The sequence below is a fragment of the Manis pentadactyla genome, chromosome 6, assembly GCF_030020395.1.
Source record: "Manis pentadactyla isolate mManPen7 chromosome 6, mManPen7.hap1, whole genome shotgun sequence".
Classification (NCBI taxonomy): domain Eukaryota; kingdom Metazoa; phylum Chordata; class Mammalia; order Pholidota; family Manidae; genus Manis; species Manis pentadactyla.
Genome location: NC_080024.1, coordinates 125,000,462 through 125,025,278, shown reverse-complemented (window position 1 = coordinate 125,025,278; position 24,817 = coordinate 125,000,462).

Here is a 24,817-nt window from a genome sequence, read left to right as displayed (position 1 = left end):
TTTTAGGGGAATCACTGGGCCTAATGGAGGAAAGATTAAACAGAAAATGACCTAAGTGGAGGTGTGATATGATGAAATCTTCATCTTCTGAGTAGTTTATTCATCTCTAAAAAGAATACTTTCTGAGTACATACTAGATCAAAAGGACCTTGATAGCTGCTGTGGGAACTGTGAAGCTATGTGAATCATGATCCTCAACTTTGAGAAAGTGCCTCCCAGTAAGGGAGATTGAGCATGAATGCAAAGACCTGCCCTAGAAGATGCATATATTGAGCATCCTTGGGTTACTCACCAATCTTCAGAATTTCAGAGGAACGTGGGACCCCTTCCTACTGAGAAGGTTAGGAAGGACATTCTGTAGTAGCAGGGCTGGACTTGAGCCTCAGAAGGCAAGTAGACTTCTGATACAGTGAGCCGTATGAGGTTGATTCCAGAGGAAAGAAGAACGGTATTAAAATTCATATGGATCTTTTTAACAAAGGTGGGAAATGGATTTGAAGAACAAGTAGACTCGGTTTAAAAACAAAAGAGGCATTTCCTTAAATTATTTTCCCAGAAACACTAGACTGTCAGTATGTTAAATGAGAAAAAGCACTATTTTTATTGTTTGTATGTGTGTGTGCACATGTATGCATACATTTGTAAGTATGTGTTCATGTTCGGGCATGTGTTGCACATGCATGTGTGTGTGTTGGGAAAACATGGAACACACTGGAAACTTAAAATGTAGAGGATTTTTTTTTTTTAATAATTATTTTTTATTGAAGGGTAGTTGATGCACAGTATTACATTACATTAGTTTCAAGTGTACAACACAGTGGTAGAACATTTATATACATAATTCTAGGTTCCAGCTATCACCCTACCAAGCTGTTATAATATCTTGACTATATTCCTTATGCTATACATTACATCCCGGTTACTTATTTATTTTACCATTGGAAGTCTGTCCTTTTTTTTTTTTTTTTTTTTTTTTTTTTTGTGAGGGCATCTCTCATATTTATTGATCAAATGGTTGTTAACGACAATAAAATTCTGTATAGGGGAGTCAATGCTCAATGCACAATCATTAATCCACCCCAAGCCTAATTTTCGTCAGTCTCCAATCTTCTGAGGCATAACAAACAAGTTCTTACATGGAGTACAAATTCTTACATAGTGAATAAGTTACATGGTGAACAGTACAAGGGCAGTCATCACAGAAACTTTCGGTTTTGCTCATGCATTATGAACTCTATAAACAGTCAGTTCAAATATGAATACTCATTTGGTTTTTATACTTGATTTATATGTGGATACCACATTTCTCTCTTTATTATTATTATTTTTAATAAAATGCTGAAGTGGTAGGTAGATACAAGATAAAGGTAGAAAACATAGTTTAGTGTTGTAAGAGAGCAAATATAGATGATCAGGTGTGTGCCTGTAGACTATGTGTTAATCCAAGCTAGACCAGGGCAATAAAACATCCACGTATGCAGAAGATTTCTCTCAGAACAGGGGGGGTGAGGTTCTAAGCCTCACCTCTGTTGATCCCCAATTTCTCACCTGATGGCCCCCCTGCGACTGTGCCTGTCTTAGGTTGTTCCTCCCTTGAGGAATCTTACCCGTCTCTGGCTAACCAGTCATCTTCCGGGGCCATACAGGGAAATGTAGAGTTGGTAAGTGAGAGAGAAGCCTTATTGTTTGAAAAGGTTAGCTTTTTACTTCTTTGCATATTTATGCCCTGTGGCTTCTATGCCCAGTATTGGTCTTGAGGTATCTTTACCACTTGGAGGAGTTATGATACTCGGTAAATTTGATATGAGGCACGAATTCTATTTAAGGGTTGTAATTAGGAAGGAAGAAGAAAAGCTATAGAAGTAGCAGGCGGAAGAAAACATGGGAAGATTGATTATTTCTTTGACATATCTTCTTGTAGAGTAACTTCAGCGTATATAGGTTTTAAGCTACTACTTAAATTGCGCACACACATTAACATAATAGGAGTATAGTTACATAACCAAAGCATATCTGTAATTACCAGCCATCTCCAGTGAAACCAAGAAAACCATTAAGGCACCTTAGGCATTTGTGAAAACTTATCTATGATATGGTGGATATTGTCCAACTGAACTTGAACAGTCTGAGAGAAATCAGACAAATTAAAACAACCCATTCCTGGGGACTGTTCACATGCCATATGTTCTTTTAACAGTAAATAGTCTGTAGTTGTAAGAGTTTGGAGCGCTACAATTTGCACTTCTCCAAATTCTTGGTTGAGTTCCAACAGTATAGATCCAGTCAAATTTGTTGTTTTACTGTATGCACAGGCCAGCGTAGATATCTCCATCTTCATTCCCATGGCAAGTCCAGGAACTGGTGGGATGTGTGCAGCTACAGCTGTAGCAGTGCGTGGATCTTTGTTGGGGTTTTTTGATGATCATCTTCTGGCATGAGTCTTCCAGAGAGTGCAGATGTTGGAAGTTCTTTTTCATATCGTATCTTAGTTCATTTTCGGGGTAGCCCAGTTAGGCTTTGATCCTCTGTATAAACACAAACAGACCCTTTGCCTACACTTTTATATGCCCTTTATACCCTTGTGTAGAACTCGTTGGAGGTTACCACACAGGAACTGCCCTTTTTTTTTGCTTTGTTTTTGGTATCACTAATCTACACTTACATGACGAATATTATGTTTACTAGGCTCTCCCCTATACCAGGTCTCCCCTATAAACCCCTTTACAGTCACTGTCCATCAGCATAGCAAAATGTTGTAGAATCACTACTTCCCTTCTCTGTGTTGTACAGCCCTCCCTTTTCTCCTACCCCCCCATGCATGTTAATCTTAATACCCCCCTACTTCTCCCCCCCTTATCCCTCCCTACCCACCCATCCTCCCCAGTCCCTTTCCCTTTGGTACCTGTTAGTCCATTGATGAGTTCTGTGATTCTGGTGCTGTTTTGTTCCTTCAGTTTTTCCTTTGTTCTTATATTCCACAGATAAGTGAAATCATTTGGTATTTCTCTTTCTCCGCTTGGCTTGTTTCACTGAGCATAATACCCTCCAGCTCCATCCATGTTGCTGCAAATGATTGGATTTGTCCTTTTCTTATGGCTGAGTAGTATTCCATTGTGTATATGTACCACATCTTCTTTATCCATTCATCTATTGATGGACATTTAGGTTGCTTTCAATTCTTGGCTATTGTAAATAATGCTGCAATAAACATAGGGGTGCATCTGTCTTTCTCAAACTTGATTGCTGCGTTCTTAGGGTAAATTCCTAGGAGTGGAATTCCTGGGTCAAATGGTAAGTCTGTTTTGAGCATTTTGATATACCTCCATACTGCTTTCCACAATGGTTGAACTAACTTACATTCCCACCAGCAGTGTAGGAGGGTTCCCCTTTCTCCACAGCCTCGCCAACATTTGTTGTTGTTTGTCTTTTGGATGGCAGCCATCCTTACTGGTGTGAGGTGATACCTCATTGTAGTTTTAATTTGCATTTCTCTGATAATTAGCGATGTGGAGCATCTTTTCATGTGTCTGTTGGCCATCTGTATTTCTTTTTTGGAGAACTGTCTGTTCAGTTCCTCTGCCCATTTTTTAATTGGGTTTTTGTTTTTTGTTTGTTGAGGCGTGTGAGCTCCTTATATATTCTGGACGTCAAGCCTTTATCGGATGTGTCATTTTCAAATATATTCTCCCATACTGTAGGGATCCTTCTTGTTCTATTGATGGTGTCTTTTGCTGTACAGAAGCTTTTCAGCTTAATATAGTCCCACTTACTCATTTTTGCTGTTGTTTTCCTTGCCCGGGGAGATATGTTCAAGAAGAGGTCACTCATGTTTATGTCTAAGAGGTTTTTGCCTATGTTTTCTTCCAAGAGTTTAATGGTTTCATGGCTTACATTCAGGTCTTTGATCCATTTTGAGTTTACTTTTGTATATGGGGTTAGACAATGGTCCAGTTTCATTCTCCTACATGTAGCTGTCCAGTTTTGCCAGCACCATCTGTTGAAGAGACTGTCATTTCGCCATTGTATGTCCATGGCTCCTTTATCAAATATTAATTGACCATATATGTCTGGGTTAATGTCTGGATTCTCTAGTCTGTTCCATTGGTCTGTGGCTCTGCTCTTGTGCCAGTACCAAATTGTCTTGATTACTATGGCTTTATAGTAGAGCTTGAAGTTGGGGAGTGAGATCCCCCCTACTTTATACTTCTTTCTCAGGATTGCTTTGGCTATTCGGAGTCTTTGGTGTTTCCATATGAATTTTTGAATTATTTGTTCCAGTTCATTGAAGAATGTTGCTGGTAGTTTCATAGGGATTGCATCAAATCTGTATATTGCTTTGGGCAGGATGGCCATTTTAACGATATTAATTCTTCCTAGCCACGAGCATGGGATGAGTTTCCATCTGTTAGTGTCCCCTTTAATTTCTCTTAAGAGTGACTTGTAGTTTTCAGAGTATAAGTCTTTCACTTCTTTGGTTAGGTTTATTCCTAGGTATTTTATGTTTTTTGATGCAATTGTGAATGGAGTTGTTTTCCTGATTTCTCTTTCTGTTGGTTCGTTGTTAGTATATAGGAAAGCCACAGATTTCTGTGTGTTGATTTTGTATCCTGCAACTTTGCTGTATTCCGATATCAGTTCTAGTAGTTTTGGGGTGGAGTCTTTAGGGTTTTTTATGTACAGTATCATGTCATCTGCAAATAGTGACATTTTAACTTCTTCTTTACCTATCTGGATTCCTTGTATTTCTTTATTTTGTCTGATTGCCGTGGCTAGGACCTCCAGTACTATGTTAAATAACAGTGGAGAGAGTGGGCATCCCTGTCTAGTTCCCGATCTCAGAGGAAATGCTTTCAGCTTCTCGCTGTTCAATATAATGTTGGCTGTGGGTTTATCATAGATGGCCTTTATTATGTTGAGGTACTTGCCCTCTATTCCCATTTTGCTGAGAGTTTTTAACATGAATGGATGTTGAACTTTGTCAAATGCTTTTTCAGCATCTATGGAGATGATCATGTGGTTTTTGTCTTTCTTTTTGTTGATGTGGTGGATGATGTTGATGGACTTTCGAATGTTGTACCATCCTTGCATCCCTGGGATGAATCCCACTTGGTCATGGTGTATGATCCTTTTGATGTATTTTTGAATTCGGTTTGCTAATATTTTGTTGAGTATTTTTGCATCTACGTTCATCAGGGATATTGGTCTGTAGTTTTCTTTTTTGGTGGGGTCTTTGCCTGGTTTTGGTATTAGGGTGATGTTAGCTTCATAGAATGAGTTTGGGAGTATCCCCTCCTCCTCTATTTTTTGGAAAACTTTAAGGAGAATGGGTATTATGTCTTCCCTGTATGTCTGATAAAATTCCGAGGTAAATCCATCTGGCCCGGGGGTTTTGTTCTTTGGTAGTTTTTTGATTACCGCTTCAATTTCATTGCTGGTAATTGGTCTGTTTAGATTTTCTGTTTCTTCCTGGGTCAATCTTGGAAGGTTATATTTTTCTAGGAAGTTGTCCATTTCTCCTAGGTTTCCCAGCTTGTTAGCATATAGGTTTTCATAGTATTCTCCAATAATTCTTTGCATTTCCGTGGGGTCCGTCGTGATTTTTCCTTTCTCGTTTCTGATACTGTTGATTTGTGTTGACTCTCTTTTCTTCTTAATAAGTCTGGCTAGAGGCTTATCGATTTTGTTTATTTTCTCGAAGAACCAGCTCTTGGTTTCATTGATTTTTGCTATTGTTTTATTCTTCTCAATTTTATTTATTTCTTCTCTGATCTTTATTATGTCCCTCCTTCTGCTGACCTTAGGTCTCATCTGTTCTTCTTTTTCCAATTTCGATAATTGTGACATTAGACCATTCATTTGGGATTGCTCTTCCTTTTTTAAATATGCTTGGATTGCTATATACTTTCCTCTTAAGACTGCTTTTGCTGTGTCCCACAGAAGTTGGGGCTTAGTGTTGTTGTTGTCATTTGTTTCCATATATTGCTGGATCTCCATTTTGATTTGGTCATTGATCCATTGATTATTTAGGAGCGTGTTGTTAAGCCTCCATGTGTTTGTGAGCCTCTTTGCTTTCTTTGTACAGTTTATTTCTAGTTTTATGCCTTTGTGGTCTGAAAAGTTGGTTGGTAGGATTTCAATCTTTTGGAATTTTCTGAGGCTCTTTTTGTGGCCTAGTATGTGGTCTATTCTGGAGAATGTTCCATGTGCACTTGAGAAGAATGTATATCCCGCTGCTTTTGGATGTAGAGTTCTATAGATGTCTATTAGGTCCATCTGCTCTACTGTGTTGTTCAGTGCTTCCGTGTCCTTACTTATTTTCTGCCCAGTGGATCTCTCCTTTGGGGTGAGTGGTGTGTTGAAGTCTCCTAGAATGAATGCATTGCAGTCTATATACCCCTTTAGTTCTGTTAGTATTTGTTTCACATATGCTGGTGCTCCTGTGTTGGGTGCATATATATTTAGAATGGTTATATCCTCTTGTTGGACTGAGCCCTTTATCATTATGTAGTGTCCTTCTTTATCTCTTGTTACTTTCTTTGTTTTGAAGTCTATTTTGTCTGATATTAGTACTGCAACCCCTGCTTTCTTCTCACTGTTGTTTGCTTGAAATATGTTTTTCCATCCCTTGACTTTTAGTCTGTACATGTCTTTGGGTTTGAGGTGAGTTTCTTGTAAGCAGCATATAGATGGGTCTTGCTTTTTTATCCATTCTGTTACTCTGTGTCTTTTGATTGGTGCATTCAACCCATTAACATTTAGGGTGACTATTGAAAGATATGTACTTATTGCCATTGCAGGCTTTAAATTCGTGGTTACCAAAGGTTCAAGGTTAGCCTCTTTAGTATCTTACTGCCTAACTTAGCTCGCTTATTGAGCTGTTATATACACTATCTGGAGATTCTTTATTTCTCTCCCTTCTTGTTCCTCCTCCTCGATTCTTCATATGTTGGGTGTTTTGTGCTGTGCTCTTTCTAGGAGTGCTCCCATCTAGAGCAGTCCCTGTAAGATGTTCTGTAGAGGTGGTTTGTGGAAAGCAAATTCCCTCAGCTTTTGTTTGTCTGGGAATTGTTTAATCCCACCGTCATATTTGAATGATAGTCGTGCTGGATACAGTATCCTTGGTTCAAGGCCCTTCTGTTTCATTGTATTAAATATATCATGCCATTCTCTTCTGGCCTGTAGGGTTTCTGTTGAGAAATCTGACGTTAGCCTGATGGGTTTCCCTTTATAGGTGACCTTTTTCTCTCTAGCTGCCTTTAACACTCTTTCCTTGTCCTTGATCTTTGCCATTTTAATTATTATGTGTCTTGGTGTTGCCCTTCTTGGATCCTTTCTGTTGGGGGTTCTGTGTATTTCCGTGGTCTGTTCGATAACTTCCTCCCCCAGTGTGGGGAAGTTTTCAGCAATTATTTCTTCTAAGATACTTTCCATCTCTTTTCCTCTCTCTTCTTCTTCTGGGACCCCTATAATACGGATATTGTTCCTTTTGGATTGGTCACACAGTTCTCTTAATATTGTTTCATTCCTGGAGATCCTTTTGTCTCTCTCTATGTCAGCTTCTATGCGTTCCTGTTCTCTGATTTCAATTCCATCAATGGCCTCTTGCATTCTATCCATTCTGCTTATAAACCCTTCCAGAGTTTGTTTCATTTCTGCGATCTCCTTTCTGGCATCTGTGATCTCTTTCCGGACTTCATCCCATTTCTCTTGCGTATTTCTCTGCATCTCTGTCAGCATGTTTATGATTCTTATTTTGAATTCTTTGTCAGGAAGACTGGTTAGGTCTGTCTCCTTCTCTGGTGTTGTCTCTGTGATCTTTGTCTGCCTGTAGCTTTGCCTTTTCATGGTGATAGGAATAGTCTGCAGAACTGGGACGAGTGACGGCTGGAAGGACTTCCTTTCTTGTTGGTTTGTGGCCCTCCTCTCCTGGGAGAACAGCGGCCTCTAGTGGCTTGTGCTGCGCAGCTGCGCGCAGACAGGGTTCCTGCTTCCTGCCCGTCTGCTATGGAGTTAATCTCCGCTGTTGCTGTGGGCGTGGCCTGGCTCGGGCAGCCACTCCAAAATGGTGGAGTCGCGTTGGAGCAGGAGCTGCTGGGAGGCTATTTATCTCCGTAAGGGGCCTCCCTGCTCCCTGCAGCCCAGGGGTTAGGGTGCCCAGAGATCCCGGATTCCCTACCTCTGGATTAAGTGACCCGCCCTGCCCCTTTAAGACTTCCAAAAAGCACCCGCCAAAACAAAACAACGCCCACCAAAAAAAAGAAAAAAAAATTTTTTTTAATTAAAAAAAAAAAAAAAGTTTTTAATTAAAAAAAAAAAAAAAAGGTGTTCGTTCGTTTTTCTTTATTCTCCGGTGCCAGCCTCAGGCCTCTGCTCACCGGTCTTTCTGCCCTGTTTCCCTAGTATTGAAGTCCCTATCCCTTTAAAACTCCCAAAAAGCGCTCGCCAAAACAAAACAGCAAAAAAGCAAAAAAAAAAAATGGTCGCGCGCTTTTCTTATGCCCTCAGTTGCCCTGCCTCCAGTGCCTGCTCACTGTTCTTGCTGCCCTGTTTTCCTAGTTTCGAGGGCCCTGCACTCTGGCCCAGATGGCGGGGGCTGGGTGCTCGGCAGCCCTGGGCTCCGTCTCCCTCCCGCTCTGCCTGTTCTTCTCCCGCCGGGAGCTGGGGGGAGGGGCGCTCGGCTCCCGCGGGGCCGGGGCTTGTATCTTACCCCCTTCGCGAGGCGCTGGGTTCTCTCAGGTGCGGATGTGGCCTGGATATTGTCCTGTGTCCTCTGGTCTTTATTCTAGGAAGGGTTGTCTTTGTTATATTTTCATAGATATATGTTGTTTTGGGAGGAGATTTCCGCTGCTCTACTCACGCCGCCATCTTCTGCCCCTCCTACTCTAGAGGATTTAATAATGTCAATAGTGGCCACGAAAATAAGTTGAGAACAGATTGTAGAAGTCTTTAGAAAGACTGTGAAGAGTGTGGTGACGTGAAAATAGCATACAAACATCCACCTGATTGAGAGGCTAAAGCAAGAATGATCTGCTGTTTAACACACTTGTAGACTATTCTAGACAGGAAGAAAAAAGAAGTTTGTTTTCATAAATAAATCTTATCAAAGAGTGGTGCAAAGTCATTTATGCATGTTTTAATTCATTTTTAAAAACCTATCCCTGCTCTTCTTTCTCTTCTAAAATAAATGTATTACATGGAACAGAGTCGCATTTTAATTCTCATTTCCTAGAGTACAAGATTCAAAGAATTGAGATTTCTCTAGGGTTGGAGACAGTAAGAAAAGCCCTCTAGAGATGAGAGATCCCTGGCTTTTGTGGAGGTGCAGGCCATGAACTCTGAGTAGCTCAAATGGTGTGCAACTCCAGGACCCAAACGTAAGGGAACACCTTGTTCTTTGGACTTCTCATTCTCAGCTTGTTCTCAAGATTATCTCATTTTCCTCTCCCAGAGCCATTAACACTATCACCCTGAATGCCGGTTAAAGGGCATCCCTTGCATAACTTGGCATGGTTCCCAGATATGTATTTCATCCAAAATATAGAGACCAAATTACCAATAAAGAAACTATGAGTGACTGCCGCTGCTCTGTCTGTCATCCGCCTCCACAGTTGAATACTCTTCATTGTTAGAGACTCAATTTTTCTTGCAATTCAGCTTAAATTTTCCCTCACTTGGCTTCCTCCCATCACTCCTAATTACAAACTAATAAAGCCCTTGGATTACTGTGAGAGATTTTCATCCTCCCTTCTCCCACCTCAACTTTCCTCCTGAGGGTTCCTGAACCTAGCACTGTATTGTGCTGCGTGAATGGTGACTGAAACCCACAAGCTTGTTCCATGGAATTAATATCTGGGGTTTGGGGCTGTGTGCTCAAGGGTTGTTCTCTATTCCCATTCATTCTCCTTACTCCTAGTTTAAGCAAAGGATCCAGGGAAGAGGCTGTCTGAGCTAAAGCCTTCCTGGAACAAAGTGGGAGGCACAGAGATGGATCTGTGGAAGTTCTTTACAGGCCCAAATGCAATGAAAGGGAATACTTTTCTGAATTAGTGAACCCAGTCATTTAGCCTTATCCCAGCCTGTATGCCAGCACTGTCTGAAGGGTCATTGCTTGACATCTACTGAAGGGGCCTTGTTTTCTCTAACCCCAGAAAGAATACAATTCACATTGCATTCCCTAGCCAGTCCAACTCACGTCCTTCATGAAGTTTCTTTCCACTCCAGATCAGACTACCCCATGGAATCAAACATTGAAGGGGAGTTTAGAAAGAGCACAAGTTACTAATTGTGTGATCTTTGGCAAGTTACTAGATCTTTCCATATATTTATTTTGTAGTGTCAGGGAAATATTTCATAAAAAGATTCATCAAAGTGAAATGCAGTCAAGGATATGATATTTGTCCTGTCAATGCTATAAATATTCCCAGGGACAGGAGCTCAAAAGAAGGAAAGCTAAGGACTGAGATATTAAAAGAGGACTTCTTAAGACTAGGAGACTTGAGATAGACCTCCAAGCCCCACCCCCAGAGGAGCAGAACTGATTAACTGGAGACCCTGAGATAGAGCATTCCATGCAGGTGAGCGCCATAAAGGAAGACGGATCTTTCTTAAAGAATAAGGTCTTGATTAGTATTGCCCTTTCCCCTCACTTTATGAGTATGTGTGCAGTTATTAAGATGTAAAATCCAACCCCAAACCTTGCAAAACTCTGTGGCTCACCCCAAGTAACTTGGGAATAAAGGTCTACTATTACCTTCCCCATCTTATACTTTAAAATTTAAGGGTGCAGTGATCCTCGCCTCCGATCCCTACAGCTACATCCACCATTTCTGCCCCCTACTTTCCTCGACCCACTCACCTCTGAACCATAAAGAACCGCTTGAGTTGTATGTTGTAGAATGGATAAAGAGAGAGAAATAGAGTTAGTTTTATTAATGACCCCAGACTGGGGGCAATGACATGGGTCTGTCAGTGCCATGGAAATCGATCAGAACGGCCTGACTCTGGGGACATTCCGGCTGGCTCACAGGCACCTCTGGGTGACAGGGAAGGCGAGGTGAAAGCCCTCCCATTGGCTACCTCTGGCCTGGAAATCAAACATGATTTATCTACATTAGTGGGTTTCATCTTTGCCTTATTATCCCAGCCACAGCTTACGACCCAGGCCGACTCTCCTGCCTTTTAATAAACAGATTTAATAGGACTGATAGTTTGGCAATTTGTAGAGTAAATTAGATTTAATTTGGCCTGAATGCCACCGGTTTCTCATATTTTTCAAAACAATCTTATCCAGGGCTGCATGTCATCCCAACATGTTCCCAACTGACGCTGCTGAAAATAGCCACTGACAGACATAAATAAGTCGATGTCCTCCCACGAGGCTTTGGCCTTCTCCCTTGCTTCTTGTGACTCAATTCACTTAGAAATAAGGCCCAGTATGTATGTAGTGACTATAAAAATAACAAAATCAGTGAAAATTCTATTGTGTTGCCACTATTAGATGTCTTTACAGAGTAAGATGAACATAGTGTCCCTTTACATACAAAATATCAATATTTTAGGAAATTTGTATAGAAATCATTTTAAATGTAATATTAAACAGAATGCTCGGAACACCATTTTACTTTTCCTTGGTGACTGGGAGTTGCCTTGACATCATTTGTTGTACTGTACTGAAGAGCAGTGACTGACTCAGGCCTGTGTAGTGAGCCATCTGCCCTTAAAGTAAATGGCCCCAGTCTTACATCTTGACTTCTCATCTTTCCTTTGTCTCTTTCCTAACAAACAGCTGTCATTTTTCAGTGTTGTGGGGGACCCTGCCAGTTACAGCCTTCACTCCCCTCTAGAGTATTCATTAGTTCTGATCTCCAAAAAGTTCTGGCTCTGGAAACACTGAACTTCCTGGCTCCCTTGGGGCTGAGGGGCATGTGGCCTGGGCCTGTCAATTTCATCACCAGTCTAAGAACCCCCTGAGGTTTTCTCCCTGCCATCATGACTGGCAGCACTCCAGAAGGTGACTGATTTGTCAATCTGGGTTCTGAAGCAGAGCCCCCGGCCAACCTACAATGACAGCAAAAAGAAAGGAGCATTGTGTGAAACTGTCAGGACTTGGAGGCTGTCTGTTAGTTGTCAGTGCACCGTAACCTACCCCTCCCTAGGAGATTTACTTCTGCATTTCTAATTTGAATATTCTATCATGGAGTGGACCTGGACATAAGATAACCAACCTTTCTTTTTAATTGTACAAAAAATTAATCTCAAAATACATCAAATGTATGGATTTGTTGTTGATGCTTAGAATTCCTTTTATTTAAATCTATGTATCACTTGGGGCAAAACCTTATAGACAGCAAGTATCTTTTTCCCTAAGAACAATGTGCTACCCCTTTTATGAGGGAAACAGATGAACATAATCAGCCTGCCTCCAGGTAGCTGGCTGGTCACCCCGGGGAATGGTGCCATAGCTGTGGTGGTGCGTGTGCTGGCAGCTGGGCACTCAGCAGTGGCTTAGCCAGTTCATCCTTGGCGAGTGGCTGTACATGTTGCTAAGCCTACATATACCTTCTATCCATGCTGTCATAGCCCCTTTGTTAATGAACATATTAGGGAATGACAGGAGTGGCTGGGAAGGAGGCTGACTATCCACATGATTATTAAAATCCTACACTACTGGGATCACCCTTTAGTAAGCATCCCCATGGGGCACAAATAACATCATACTTGGTACCCATTCTGATCAGTCTATCTACATGCTTCTTCTCCAGAACTTCTTGTCACCAATTTTTCACTCAGGTTCTTTTCAAGTCCCTGACCAATCAACCAAATCATTTATGGTCTATGAATAATCACTATCAATCTACAACTTTTGCCATCTCCTACGGATGCTGCCCAGTGTTCTGCCATTGGGATGATTTCCCTTTACTGTTGCCTTTCAAGGCCATCTGGAATAGGCTATAGTGCAGCTGCCATATACTTTTTAATGGTGACTGCATATCACGCAGAACCATCTGCAAAACACAAGTCCAATATTTTCTTCTTCAGTTGGCTGATCATAGGGAACTCCCTTTGAGGCCACAGGTTGAGAAAGAGAAGCCATGGACATCTGGGTCACCTCCAGATCGGTGTGCCTTTAGAGCCTAGTTAAGCCCAATCTCATATATATCACTTCCATTTGATAATGGAGAGTTTCTGTCCATGCTCAACTTCATGACTTGGTGGATAAGACAATGCCAATCTGTAATAGGCAGCTCAGGTCACATGGTAATTTTGTGTCTGTGGTCAAGTGTTTGGCCTCTACTAAGGCCTGGTGGAAAGCCAAAAGCTAAACCTACACCCCTGATCCAGGATTCAGGGGTAAGGGGGATAGCTGCAGGCCAAGCTATTGTCTCATAATAATAGGTAAATAACAGAAAGTGATAATGTGTATGAGATACTAAATGCTACTTCCTTTTAGCCCAACAGATTTCCCATCAGAATCTTTTCTGTGGCCCACCCTAACCGGAAACATGAGGGAAATGGCATTCAGCCAAGCCAATTGACACATTGTAAATCCACCACAGCCTGTTATCATACATTCTGGATGCATGCTTCCTTTCCACATGAGTTGAACAAAAAGGGTTACATGGTGCAAATAGATACCATCATTTCATGGGAGGCCTCCTTGGGAGGCCATCCCCATCACACTTTGGACTGAGCCTGGTTGCTTAGACCACATGATCTAACCAAGTTCCCATCATCTGAGATGGGGTCTGCAAACACTGCCAGCAAAGGGCTGCAAGGAAGCAAGCAGTCCCTGGAGTCCTGGGGTGTCAGAAGAATATAAGATCAACATCACAGAGAAATTCACATCAGAAGCAAGGGCATCTTCAGCAAAGAACAAAACATGGAAGGGGTCAGTGGAGAATGAAAAGGAGGAAGATGAGGAGAGAAAAAAATGAAGAAGGAGGGAAGAAAGTGAGAAAGAGAAGGACGAAGGGAAGGAAGTGAGAGAGATAAAAAAAGAAAAGATAAAATCTCTTATATATGATTCTGGCCAGCTGTCTTCGAGTTACCCAAGCAGCAGCAAGGATCTTGGGTTGATATAATAGGTAATTGTTTTTTAATTTATTAGCCCTTACCAAAGAATTTTTTTAGACTGAAAAATTTGAAAATATGATATACAGTAGGTTTACTATGATGGGGTCTTCATCAGCAACAATATCAATCAACTGCATGAAGAGTCAACCTTGAAACATGAATTGGATGGCTTAAGGACCCTCTGAGAAGGAAAATGAGGGATTGCAAGAGAGGTAAATCCTGTAAGATTGGGGCTCACAAGACAAAGAGAACTTGTTCTCTCCCAGTAATGCCACTGACTTGCTCTTAGATTTTGAAGAAATTCCTCTCCTGCTCTGGCCCTTGGCCTCTATACATGAGAACTGTATCCTTTCCAGTTCCAGCTGAGTGACTCCATCAGAGGCTGAGGGAATGGAGAAAGACTCAGGGAGTTCAGCGGAGAGAAAAGGCAAACCCACTGTAGAGCTCAGGAGCCCCAGAAGGTACCCCCGCACTACCAGCATCTGTGCTCATCTAAAGAAATGCGAGGTATTCTCTCCACCATCTCTTTCTTGAAGACAAGAAGTAATTAGAACAAAGTATTAAACATCATGAAAAAGTTCTAATAAAATATGTTTAATATTTCTTAAGTTTAGAGCAAAATTCAGTTTGGGTATTTGAAAGTAGAAAGAGTTCAGTTATCTGGAAGACTTAATTTCTGCAGAATCCCTCAGCTCTCAGGATTCCAAACTGTGGAGGCACTGTAGAGAATAAATCAAAACAATCTTCTTTTGTCATTGTTTCTAGATGACTCACCACCACTATTTTAAATACCAATAGCTGTCTTGTGCACAGAGGCAGGGATGTCTGTAGGGGCTGTGGCAAGCCACCTAATGTCAGCACTGGAGGAAGCCCTGTGCCATTACCTTTTCCAGATGAAGAGCTGAGGCCACACAGGTTAGGCTGCTTGCCCCAGGCAGTCCAGAGAGATCTGTGGCCTCCTGAGCTAGGGCCCATGCCCGGGCCCAAGGCCAGTGCTCTTGCTGGTACCTGGGATGCAGCTGGTAGTGCTCCTCAACTCCTCTTATAACCTCAGACACTCATCACTTTTGACAAACCTAACCCTTCCAGTGTACTGTCTGCCCGTTTCCCATTTATAGGCATAATCTCTAGGAGAAGAGATGATGCCTGGGCGAAACAGGCCCCATCTCAATAAGATGCTCAAGATAAGGCAATGGGAACCCTGCTGCCTCCTAAGGACATAGGGCTTCTCTGTGTCACCACTACTTTGATCACATCATAAAGTTAGGGTCTTTTTCTACTTCTCTGCTGAGTTTTTGCCAAGTCTGTGTTATTAGACATAGCTCCCAAAGACTGCTTTGTCTAAAGAGGAGCAAGTATGAAGGAACTAACATTGGGATGATTAAAATAAAGTCACTGTCTTCATTCATTTCTCCTTCCCTTCTTCCCTCTCCTTCTACCCTCATGTGTGTGTATGTGTGCATGTGTGTATAGAAAATTAAGATCTGAAACAGACTTTCCTCAGAAGGAGCTCATAGACTCAGATCCATAAAACAGAAAAGCAAGTGCATGACCCTAAGAAGATGAAAGCCAAAAAAAGAGTAGTCCAGAGAATATGTGGCAAAGGATAAAGAGAATCAGTAGGTATGGAGTACCAGGAGGTGGCACTCGAGCTGAAATGATGAGCAAGGAACAAAAAGTGAAGGAGCACCAGGGTGATGCGGACGGACCTCAGCGATGACTAGAGGCAAGGCTCACTGAAGAGGACCATCTCACCCAATCTGCACTGCTATTCTGAGAGGTAGATTACTGTTATTATCCCCATACTCTGAGTAAGACAACTGAGGCCCCAGCCCACAGCAATCTGTCCAAGGTCACACAGAGCATATAGAGCTGGCAGAGCAGGTACAAACACCAGCATTTGTCTCTGGCTCTTAATCAACACCCTGCACAGCATCCAGGCTGAGAGCCCGGGTGAGAGCAGAATGGACAATATGCAGGGGGACAGATTAAGAGCAGCAGGATCAAATCTCCATGTGTCTCAGAGAAGCCCAGACCACTCCACTCCGGCTGGTTGGCCCTAACCTGATCCACCCACTCAGTTTATGGCTTGGCCCCATCCAATTTTCAGCATCCAGAGAGCAAATGCTCAATTAATCCCTGGGATTAGCTCCAGATCATGGAGAATTATCAGCAGTTGGGTAAAGCACAATGCAGGTAGTACCTCACATGCACAGTCTTCCATAGCCAGCTCCCTACACCCAGTTTTGACACCCAGAACTGTAGCTCTGACAACCAGTTCTTTCCTTAGATTTTGCTCCATACATAGAAGAGGGAGAAATCTTAGATAAGGCTTCCTAAAGTCCTCTCCATAACTGACAAAGGAGACATGCCTTATTATAGGGAAAATACTTTGATATCCTTAGGTGAACAACTGAGTATCCGTGTGTGTGTGTGCACACACGTGTGCATGTTTGTGTGACAGAGACAGAGATAGAAGAAGAGAGATGGAGATATACTCTAAACTTAACAGTGCTATATAGTTAATGTATAGTAACTCAATTTTTGATGTATGAAACATTCATATCCTTATCCATTTTATCCTTGAATGTGGAAAGAAATACTATGCAGTTGAGAGAGAACTAGGGACTATTAGATGCCCAGGGTCCCTAACAGGCTGTGTGACCCAGGGCAAGGGACTTGCACCCTTGTTCTTCATCTCAAAGATGAGTGGGGCAGCACCTGCCCTTCCTGTCTGCATGGCTCACGGTGAAGGGATCCGCAAGCAAGTACTTTAGAAAGTAGAAAATGCCAAGTACATGAAAGGGATAATTATCAGTAATCATCATCATCATCATCATAATTTAATACTGAGGATGACAGGCACGGGTGGGGGAGAAGCTGACTCCATTATAATTATCTGGAAGACACAGCCAAAAGCACATTTCAGTCATAGTTCCCACCTACCACGTTTCCTACTTTTGTACTTTCTGTTCTCAATCCCAGACATTCATTAAGGGGCACTGCTGTTTTGTCGTAAAATGATTGCTGGCATAAAATCCACAGATTAAAAAGTCTCTTTTTACTCTGTATTTGTTGGACTACTTCTACCCTGAGCAAGCGGGCATTGATGTGAAAAATAAAATTTGCCATATTCTTCATAGAACATGCCTTCCTGGGTGTGGGGCCCCATTCAATCCCATCCCTCTGCTCAGCATTCCATCCCTTTTGTGGGCTCTTGGCGACCACGCAGCCCTCTCAGGAAAGCACACCAGGTCTATGAATTGACCTGTACTGACCAAATGTAGATGCCACCAAAATAAAGAAACTTATGCTCCCTTTGGGGCTGCACACCCACCCTGGCTGAAGTGAACTACTCAGCAGATTGTTTTTTCCCTTCTAGGAACTGGTTTTGGCTCTCAGTTTATAGCTGAGTTGTCCGGAGTTCTTTGCTTTGTTTATGTCTCCTTCCACCCTCCTCGCCCTGGAATGCCCATCTCTAATCCCCTTTCTTTCCTCCCCCTGTCCCCCTTCACTTCCTTCTTGGCCTGGACCAAAAGTCACAAATGAGGCCTCAGGCTTCTCGCTTTTCTTGGTCTCCTCTCCCCAAGTCTATGCTACTTCCTCAGATTTCTATGCTCAGAGAGTATATGTTCTCTGATACTTTTAGTCAAATGTAATTGTTATTCAAAAAATAAAATAAAAACTCTGCACGTCACTCTGCTTCCATTCTCCCCTTGCCTTTCCTCATTGAATCAGTGCACCCTGATGGGTCATCATTGAAGCTCCAGGGGAATAGAAGGAAGTAGACAGCAAATCCTTATATTTTCATACATTGTGGTCTAGGAAAGGGGAAAGGAGATAGACAGTGGTGTGCTCATAGCTCAGCCACTCTCCCTTTTGCAACTCTTCTCCATGACCACAGCACTCCTAGGAGGAAAAGCACTATTCAAGGAGAAGCTACCCTTGGACTCTTTAAATAAGCAGCAAACTAGAAGCATTTGTATTTCACTCGGGAAGATACAAGGCACTGGGGGCAGGGGCAAGGATGACAGAGAGGAGAGAAATAGCTTCTTCCCATGATCTGACTCCAGGGCAGGTCTTGGTCACCTTGTCACAGGAAAGGGCCAAGTGGATACAGCTCTCAGGAAGAGCCCAGTGAGTCTCTGCTTCAAGATCAGCTTCTTTGGGGTTTGTGTGGCCCAAAACTGAGGGGTAGATTTTTCCTTTCTCTAAGTGTGTCCCTTTTTGGTGCTGCCTCACCACAGCCTGAACCACAGGAACACCCAGACATTGCTCCGTAAAGTCACTGTCCCCACAATGGGTGGAACAGTGGGCATGGACACATCAGAGGACATCACAGCAGGGCAGGTAAAGGGGAAGGAGCCACTTAGCTCTGAGGTGATAGTTCTGTTGGCCCATGAGTGACTCCCTGGGAACTCCCAGAAATAACCAGTGACCTTTGCAGGAATTGCTGAGGTTTTTCTGCATACAAAGGAGGGGCTAGTGAGCCAGAAAGTTTTGGACTACACATTTCATGATTAAATCAATCAACTGGATGTCATCTAGGTTATTTATTTTTCATGTTTAAAATATTTTTATATATAGATTGAATTAAAGATGGTGGTGTGAGAGGTGAGACAGAAACCTCCTTCCAAAACCACATATAATATTAAAATATAGAAAATACATCTAATCCAGAAACAGCAACCAGAAAGAAGGCTGCAGCAGACTGCCTATACCTGGGGAAAATAACAGCCCTCAAGGAAAAGTGTAAAGTACCAAAGCTGTGATCCAGAGGGACCCAAGCCCTTCCCCTACACCAGCTCCCTGGAGGGAGGAAAAGAAATGGAGCAGGGATGGAGTGGAGGCTTAGGAGTGCTGAACACCCAGACCTGGAGATCTGATCTGGGAGCACAAACCTACATTACATGGCACTCTGGAGATTAGTGCAGTTGGAAAGCTAAGACAGGAGGAATACTTGGAGAAACTGATATTCCAGCCACTTGTAGAAAACACATATCCACAACAGGCTGCACTGGGAGAAAAGAAAGGTGGGCAGTCTGAGAGAATTCCTAACAGTGAGAGGGCTGCTAAAGGGGCAAGGATTGCACAGAGTCTGCAGCTGAGAAGAAATGACAAGTGGACAAAATTGTCCAGGAACATTCAGTCCAGCAAGTTTGGAAATTTCAGGAGCTTCCAACCCCCTTGCTGGCTAGCAGCTATGAGGTGCCCCCACCACAATATGTAGCCTGCTGTGCCTTCCTCCCGGCCGGCACCAGGTCGCAAACAAGCAGCCCCCACCATTGCTCCAGACCACCCAAATGGCGGCCCTGCCTAAGGCAGCTATAACTGCAAAGCATACAGCTTCTCCCTGTGGACTCAGTCCACTGGTCCTGGCATTGGAGGTAGGCACTGCAGCCAGGAAGGAGGAGAGAACTCTTTCCTGCCGACAGGCAGCAGCGCCACTCACCTGCAACCCCCACTATTGGTCCAGGGGCTGAGCAGCTCCAGAGAGTAGAGTTTCTAGGCACTAGAGGGCACTACATACAAATATGAAATGTCAAATGAACCTGGTTCAAACCAATATCCCACAAACACCAGAAAAAGACCAAATGAAACTGAACTCATCAATCTTCCTGAAAGAGATTTTTCAAAAAAAAAATCATAAACATGCTCATGGAGCTACAGAAAAAGATTCAAGAACTCAGGAAGGAATTCAGGAATGAGATACAAACATTGAAGAATTCAGTATCTGAAATGAAATATACAATGGAAGGATTTAAAAACAGATTAAATGAAGTAGAAGAGATTGTGAATCTAATAGAAATTAGAGAACAGGAATACAAAGAAGGTGATGCACAGAAAGAAAAAAGGGTCTCAAGGAATAAAACAATATTGAGAGAATTGTGTGCTCAATTGAAATGGAACAATAATCATATAGGGGTACCAGAAGAAGAAGAGAGAAAAAGGGATAGAAAGTGTCTTTGAGGAGACAATTCTCCAATCTGGGGAAGGAGATAGTCTATCAGGTCATGGAGGTGCACAGATCTCCCAACACAAGGGACCCAAAGAGGGATGACACCAAGACACATAATAATTAAAATGGCAAAGATCAAGGATGAGAACAGAGCATTAAAAGCAACCAGAGAGAGAAAAAAGATCACATATAAAGGAAAGCCCACCAGCCTATCACCAGACTTCTCAACAGAAACCTTACAGACCAGAAGGAATTGACATGATGTACTTAAGACAATGAAGCAGAAGGGCCTCAAGCCAAGAATACTCTATCTGGTAATATTATCATTTAAATTTGATGGAGGATTAAACAATTTCCAGATAAGCAAAGGCTGAGAGAATTTACCTCCCACAGTCTCTACAGTACATTTTTGGAGGGACTGCTATAAATGGAAGTGTTCCTAAGACTAAATAGCTGTCACCAGAGGACATAAAACCACAATAAAGTAAGTAGACCAATTAATTACTAAGCAGATTCAAAATCAAATCAACTACCCAAAAAGTCAGTCAAAGGAAAGACAATGAGTACAGAATATACCTAACATATGAAGAATGGAGGAGGAAGAAAAAGGAGGGAAAAAAGCCTTTAGATTGTGTTTGTAGTAGCATACAAAGTGAGTTAAATTAGACAGTTAGATAGGTAAGCATGGATCTAAAGTGTGCAATGGCAATAAGTACATTTCTATCAATCATCACTCTAAATGTAAATCATCTGAAAGCACCAATCAAAAGACCTACAGACACTAAATGTATAGAAAAACAAGACCCATTTATATGCTGCCTACAAGAGACTCACTTCAAACCCAAAAGATATACAAAGACTAAAAGTGAAGGGATGGAAAAGATATTTCATGCAATTAATAGGGAGAAAAAAGCAGGCATCGCAGTACTTGTATCAGACAAAATAGACTTCAAAACAAAAAAAAGCTACAGGAGACAAAGAAGGACATTACATAATAATATAGTAAAGGGGTCAGTCCAACAAGAGGATATAACCAGTATACATATTTTTGCACCCAACATAGGAGCACCTACATATGTGAAACAAATACTAACAGAATTAAAAGGGGAAATAGAATGCAATGCATTCATTTTAGGAGACTTCAACATACCACTCTCTCAGAAGGACAGATCAACCAGACAGAAAATAAGTAAGGAGACAGAGGCACTAGACAACACATTAGAACAGATGGACCTAACAGGCATCTACAGAACACTCCACCCAAAAGCAGCAGGATACACATTCTTTGCACATGCACTTGGAACATTTTCCAGAATAGATCATATACTAGGCCACAAAAAGAGCCTCAGTAAATTCAAAAAGTTTGAAACTGTACCACCCAACCTCCCAGAACACAAAGGTATGAAACAAGAAATAAATTAAGCAAAGAAAACAGACAAGCCCACAAACACATGGAGGCTTAACAATATACTCCTAAATAATGGATCAATGACCAAATAAAAACAGAGATCAAGCAATATGTGGTGACAAATGACATCAATAACTCAATGCAGCAAAATCTGTGGTACACAGCGAAGGCCGTGCTAAGAAGGAAGTATATTGCAATACACGCTTACCTCAGGAAAGAATGACAATCCCATATGAACAGTCTAAACTCACAATTAACAAAACTAGATAAAGAAGAACAAATGAGGCCCAAAGTCAGTAGAAGGAGGGACATAATAAAGGTCAGAGCAAAAATAAATAAAACAGAGAAGAATAAAACAATAGAAAGAATCAATGAAAGCAGGAGCTGTTTCTTTGAGAAAATTAAAAAATATAGATAAACCCCTATCCAGACTTATCAAGAAAAAAAGAGAGTGTACACATATAAACAGAATCAGAAATAAGAAAGGAAAAATCACTATGGACACCACAGAAATACAAAGAATTATGAGAGAATACTATGAAAAATTATATGCTAACAAACTGGATAACCTAGAAGAAATGGACAACTTTCTATAAAAATACAACCTTCCAAGACTGATCCAGGAAGAAACAGAAAATCTGAAAAGGTCAATTACCAGCAATGAAATTGAATTGGTAATTAAAAAACCACCTCAGAACAAAACACCTGGATCAAATGGCTTCACTGTTGAATTTTATCAAACATTTCATGAAAATCTAATACCCATCATCCTAAAAGTTTTCCAAATAATAGAAGAGGAGGGAATACTTCCAAACTCATTCTATGAGGCCAGCACCATTCTAATACCAAAACCAGGCAAAGAAACCACAAAAAAAGAAAATTACAGACCAATATCCCTCATAAACATAGATGCAAAAATACTCAACAAAATAATAGCAAACCAAATTCAAAAATACATCAAAAAGATCACCCATCATGATGAAATAGGATTCATTGCAGAGATGCAAGGATGGTATACAATATTCGACAATCCATTAACATCATCCACCACATCAACAAAGAGAAGGACAAATATCACATGATCATCACCATAGATGCTGAAAAAGCATTTGACAAAATTCGACATCCATTCATGATAAAAACTCCCAGCAAAATGGGTATAGAGAGAAAGTTCCTCAACATAATAAAGGCCATATATGTCAAACCCACAGCCGTCATCATACTTAATGGGGAGAAGCTGATAGGTTTTCCTTTAAGATCAGGAACAAGACAAGGATGCCCACTCTCCCCACTTTTATTCAACATAGTACTGGAGAGCCTAGCCACAGCAATCAGACAACACAAAGAAATAAAAGGCATCCTTATTGGTAAGGAAGAAGTTAAACTGTCACTGTTTGCAGATGACATGATAGTATACATAAAATACCCTAAAGAATCCACTCCAAAATTACTAGAACTAATAATTGAATTCAGCAAAGTTGCAGGATGCAAAATTAATACACAGAAATCTGTTGCATTCCTACATACTAATAATGAACTAGCAGAAAGAGAAATCAGGAAAACAATTTCATTCAAAATCACATCAGAAAGAATAAAATACCTAGGAATAAACCTAACCAAGGAAGTGAAAGACCTATACCCTGAAAACGACAAGACACTCATGAGAGAAATTAAAGAAGATACCAATAAAGGGAAACAAATCCCATGCTCATGGAAAGGAAGAATTAATATTGTCAAAATGGTCATCTTGCCTAAAGCAATCTACACATTCAATACAATCCCTGTAAAAATAGCAATGGCATTCTTCAAAAAACTAGAGCAAATTGTTCTAAATTCATATGGAACCACAAAAGACCCGAATAACCACAGCAATCCTAGGAAGGAAGAATAAAACTGGGGGAATTACGCTACCCAATTTCAAGCTCTGCTACAAAGCCACAGTAATCAAGACAACTTGGTACTGGCACAAGCACAGACCCATAGATCAATGGAACACAATAGAGGCTCAGATATAAACCCAAGCATATATGATCAATTCATATATGATAAAGGAGCCATGGATATACAATGGAAAATATAATGGGGAAACAGCCTCTTCAACAACAGGTGTGGGTAAAACTGGACATCTACATGCAAGAGAATGAAATCGGATTATTGCCTAACTCCATACACAAAAGTAAACTTGAAATGGATCAAAGACTGGAATGTAAGTCATGAAACCATAAAACTCTTGGAAGAAAACAAGAGCAGAAATCTCTCAAATATAAATACGAGTAACTTTTCCTGAACACACCTTCTTGGGCAAGGGAAACTAAAGCAAAAATGAACAAATGTGACTACATCAAACTAAAAAGCTTCTGTACAGCAAAGAACACCATTAGTAAAACAAAAAGGCATTCTACTATATGGGAGAAAATATTCATAAATGACATATCCAACAAGGAGTTAACATCCAAAATATATAAAGAACTCACATGCCTTAACACCCAAAAAGCAAATAACCCTATTAAAAAATTGGCAGAGGATATGAACAGACACTTCTCCAAAGAATAAATTCAGATGGCCGACAGGCACATGCAAAGATGCTCCACATTGCTAATTATCAGGGAAATGCAAAGTAAAACCACAATGACATATCACCCCATAGCTGTTAGGATGGCCAACATTCAAAAGACAAACAACAAATTCTGGGGAGGATACAGAGAAAGGGGAGCCCTCCTACAGTGCTGGTGGGAATGTAAATTAATTCAACCATTGTGGAAAGCAATCTGGAGGTTCCTCTAAAAACTAAAATAGAAATATCATTTGACTCAGGAATTCCACTCCTAGGAATTTGCCCTAAGAAAACTGGATCACAGATTCAAAAAGACATATGCAACACTATTTACAATAGCCAAGACATGGAAGCAACCCAAGCATCCATCAGTAGATGAATTGATAAAGAAGAGGTGGTACATATACATAATGGAATACTATTCAGCCATGAAAAGAAAACAAATCCTACCATTTGCAACAACATGGATGGAGCTACAGGGTATTATGTTCAGTGACATAAGCCAGGTGGAGAAAGACAAGTACCAAATGATTTCCCTCATTTGTGGAGTATAATAATGAAGCAAAACTGAAAGAACAAAATAGCAGCAGACTCACAGACTCCAAGAAGGGACTAGCACCTACCAAAGGGGAGGAGTTGGGAAGGGTATGTGGGGAGGGAGGAGAAGGGGATTGAGGGGTATTATGATTGGCACACATGGTGTTGGGGGCATCATGGGGAAGACAGTATAGCACAGAGAAGACAAGTAGTGACTCTGTGGCATCTTACTACACTGATGGATTGTGCCTTTAATGCAGTATGGGGGGGACTTGATAATATGGGT